The sequence below is a fragment of the Crocuta crocuta genome, unplaced genomic scaffold (assembly GCF_008692635.1).
Source record: "Crocuta crocuta isolate KB4526 unplaced genomic scaffold, BGI_CrCroc_1.0 scaffold1156, whole genome shotgun sequence".
NCBI lineage: Eukaryota > Metazoa > Chordata > Mammalia > Carnivora > Hyaenidae > Crocuta > Crocuta crocuta.
This window is the reverse complement of record NW_027528862.1, coordinates 69,513-74,006: the sequence shown is the minus strand read 5'-3', so window position 1 is coordinate 74,006 and position 4,494 is coordinate 69,513.

Below are 4,494 nucleotides of genomic sequence, written 5' to 3'. Positions count from 1 at the left end.
TCGGATGTTAGAAATTCTTCAAGAGAATATTCATTTCTGCTTCTGGTAGTTTCAGAACATCGAACTTGTATGGTATCTGCAACCTGTAGATCCATGGAACTCATCCGTAGTTCTTTTTGTTTTGTTTTAGATAAATTTAGGGATGCCCCTCCCTTCATTGCTTTACCCAATGCTTAAAAGCAACAGTAGGGGGACCTGGACTTGAAGCTCTCTTCCTCTGTCAGTTTCAACATAACTAAGCCGATGTTAGGCGCTCCTGAACTGTCTTCTGTGAACAAATGACTCCCTTGCACCAGTGCCAACGTACTTATGAAATTACTCATTTTAGCTCAGAGGTTCTGCTTGGTTTTAAATATTTTAAAGAATTGAGTATAACTGAACTTTTTTTTTTTCTCATTTATTTTTGAGAGACAGAGACAGAGCGTGAGGAGGGGCAGAGAGAGAGGGAGACAAACTCTGAAGCAGGCTCCAGGCTGGGCTGTCAGCACGGGGCCCCCATGTGGGGCTCCACTGGCACCTGCCCCATGAGATCATGACCTGAGCCCAAGTACGAGGCTTAACTGACTGAGCCACCAGGTGCCCTAAATTATCAAAATTTAAATATAGGACCTGATTCTGTACTTGCTCCATCAGGCCTCATGCACGGCTCTACTGAAACGTTATTTAAAACCTGCTTCCAGCCGGTNGACGCTTAACCGACTAAGCCACCCAGGCGCCCCGAGAATAGCTTCTAACCATGCGTCTGTGCTTGACAACAGTACCTGATTTATCCTGTTTTTACCTGCACAGCCACCATTATCATCATCCCCTCTTTAAAAGAAGAGTAGCCAGGGCTGCCTCATTCATAGACAAGCCATGCCACATCTTGATGAAGGAGGTGGTTCTGCTCATCGGACTTCCAGATGTGGCCCTTCTCCCACTAGCCAGTTGGAAGGAAAATAAGGGCAGGTAGGGAGCAGCGGAATCTGCTGTGTCAGCATCCCTGCCTTTGAGAGAACAAGGGAATCAGATTAAACCACTTCTCAGGTACCTTTATCCTGGAGGTAGCCATTAATCATTTTTTGTCATTAATGCCATTTGTAAATTCTTTAAATGTCTCATTCTCATTATTTTTTGAGAGAGAGCAAGAGTGGTAGAATGGCAGAGAGAGAAAGGGAATCTCAAGCAGCCTCCACACCGGCAGCATAGAGCCTGACACGGGGCTTGAACTCACGAACCACCCACATGTTGTGAGGTTTTTGTTTTTTAAAAAATGCTTTACTTCTGAGAGAGTGAGAGAGAGAGTGCACAAACGGAGGAGGGGCAGAGAGAGGGACAGAAGATCCACGGCGGGTTCCGCACTGTCAGCACAGAGCCCAATGCGAGGCTCAAAACCACGAACCTGAGCCAAAATCGGTCACTCAACCAACTGAGCCACCCAGGCGCCCCTGTGAAGTTTAAAGTAATAAAGATAAGGCCCATGGTGAGCACTCAGCCAACATCAGCTGGTCCAGGAGTTAAGGAGTCAAGAGTGGGGTCAGTCTGTACTGAGGTCAAACTGGAACCCGCAAGGATCCCTGGGGACCCGTGAGAACAAACCAAAACCTGTGAAGACACTGTGGAACCTACGCCTGCCCCTCCCCGCCTCCCGCCAGGAGGAGCTGGCGCCCTGCGCTATGGGGCTGCACGGGCACTGGGCCGAGGACTCAGGGACGCTGGAGGAGATGTTGTGGAAGCTCAGGCTGCCTGGGGCCACTGCTGTCCCAGAGCAACAAGGTTTGCCGGAGGGGCAGTGCCGATGGGCGCAAGTAGCAGCAGCACTGGCCTTCCCCCAGACTTCAGACCGTGACGGCTGTCCGTACTACGCTTTTGCCTCCCGAAACCTGTCCCAATTTTTTAAAATAATTTTTTTTACATTTATTTATTTTGAGAAAAAGCAAACGAACCAGCATGAGTTGGGGAAGAGCAGGGAAAGAGGGAGAGAGAAAATCCCAAGCAGGCTCTCAACTATCAGCACAGAGCCCGACGCGGGGCTCGAACCCACAAACTGTGAGATCTTGACCTGAGCTGAATCAAGAGATGGAGGCTTAATCGACTGAGCCACCCAGGCGCCCCTGCCCCAATCTTCTGAGGCATTGGGGAACTTTCTAGGTGACAGCATAGAAATCCTGCTGCTTTGAGCACTTTCCAAAGGAGAAAGAATCAGAGGCAGCTTCAGTTACCACAAAACAGCCGATTTTTACTTAAGAAACTTCAATGAAAAGCTCTACTTTTCTGTTTTGACTGGCAGTAAGCTGTATAACCAGAACATGGCAAGTAGCTCAACAGCCTGCAGTTCACCTAAATTTATTATTTATCGGTCACGCCTAAGTGGCTCAGTTGCTTAAGTGTCCGACTTCGGCTCAGGTCATGATCTCACAGTTGGAGTTCAAGCCTTGTGTCGGGCTCTGTGCTGACAGCTCAGAGCCTGGAGCCTGCTTCAGATTCTGCATCACCCTCTGTCTCTCTCTACCCCTCCTCTGCTCACGCTCTGTCTCTCTCTCTCAAAAAGTAAACAAACATTAAAAATTTTTTAAAAAGAATTTATTATTTATCCTCTGGACAAATTAAGTTAGAAGCAGGAAATATTAATTTAGTTACCTTAATCTTATACCTAAAAACCTCCTTATGAAACTGACTACTCTCTTTTAAAGAGTAACAGAAAACTATGGGGTTATGTGGAAGAAATAATGTTCTTGTGATGACAATAATGATGGCTAATACAGACTCAGGACTTGCTATGTCCTAGGCGCTAATTACTTTACATGTATTATCTCATTTAATCCTACCAGTACCTCCAGGCGGTCAGTAGGATGATTGTTTCCACCTAAAGATGAAGAAATTGGAGCCTACAAAGGTTGTGAGTTGTGTCGAGATGCACAGCAAGTTCCAGAGCCAGGCTTCACACCCAGCCTACATATACTACGGCACTGCATTCGTACAAAAACTCGTACTGATCAATAAGTAGACAACAGCTCAGCAAAAGATGTACAAACAGGAATCTTTAATGCAGCATCTTTTTATAAGAGCTTAACATTTGAAAAAGCTTATATGTCTATCATAGGGATTGATTAAATTAACGAAGTTACATCCATTCAATACAATGGTTATGCATGTTACGAATTACATTGCAAAGAGGTATGCACAGTGTGAACCAATTTTAATAAATACAGCATTTTTTTTAACCAGGATACACATACATTAAAAAGTCTGGAAAATTATACAGCAAAAATACTCACAAGGATCATTTTGAAGTGGTAGGACTCCAGGGAAATGAAAACATGAAGTGCTCCCAACTTCTCTTACAACGACCATACAATAAAAAATAGAATAAAATCTTTAAAAGCACTACTGTCCTTTCACTGAGAGATGCTGCACTTCCCACTTGAGCTCCAGACTAGAAATCAGCCCCAACTGCATTCAAGTGCTCTGTGACTTTGGACAAGTCACTTACCCTCTCTGGGCCTCTTGCTCTCCTACATATATAATAATGAGAAGCTGGTTTCATTTCAAAACTTCCTTCCAGCTCTCACATTCTTTGAACTTAGTCAATTTCATTCCTAGTGAAGTTCTTAAAAACAAAACCAAAAACAGCATGTGGGCATTTAAATGTTGATAAACCATCTCTTCACGCCTTATCTGTTTTCTTTGGCATATGGTGTTGTTCCCATTATTCCCTTCCCATCAGTCTTTCGAAAGGGGAAAGCTAATGCATTTCACCGAAAATGTGTCAAATCACTCTAGAAAAATAAGGGTCTTTCCCCAGAAAGACGATTTGGAACTTATACGTTAACAGACAGACACACAAAAAACAACCACTACACACCCAAGCAACACCGCCCCCCCCCATCCAAGCCAAAGAAACAAAAGCAGACCATCCATGCACAACCCCGGCCACTGGCCTTACTGCATACAACATTGGCTCCTCCCCACGCACGTGATGGGTGACTGCTAGCCTGTCCCTCACACCCCTGCTGAGGGCCAGCACACTATTCTTACCGACAAGCAAGGCACCAGGTCCCGGCAGAGGATGGCGACAAGACCAGCCTAGGCGGTGGGATTAGGCAAGACTGAAGACTGGGCTGAAGAGAAGCCTGCGGTGGGGGGGGTGATGTGGGTGAAAGGGAGCTTGGGAGTGGGGGAAGTGGTTGGAGTGAGTGGAGTCTGAGCCACATGCAGACCGGAGGGCGTGGAGGGTGGTCTGTGAGGTGGGGGTGGGAGTATGCAGCTTGAGGGGTGCTGTGTCACCACAACCTATTTTCCCTGTGCGAACATGGCCCTGGCGCAGCCGTGCCCTCCGGCCCACTGCTCTGCTTGGGTAAGTGCTAGAATGCCCTTGGGCAGTTTCCCCGTGGCCCTGTAAACCTGCTTCCTTCTGGGAAACTGAAAAATCTGCCCTTAGAGGAAAAGGTGCCCTATTTCCCATTTTCCTTCCCAGGCAGGAAAGGGACAGTCTTTCAGCGGTCTGTTTTATTA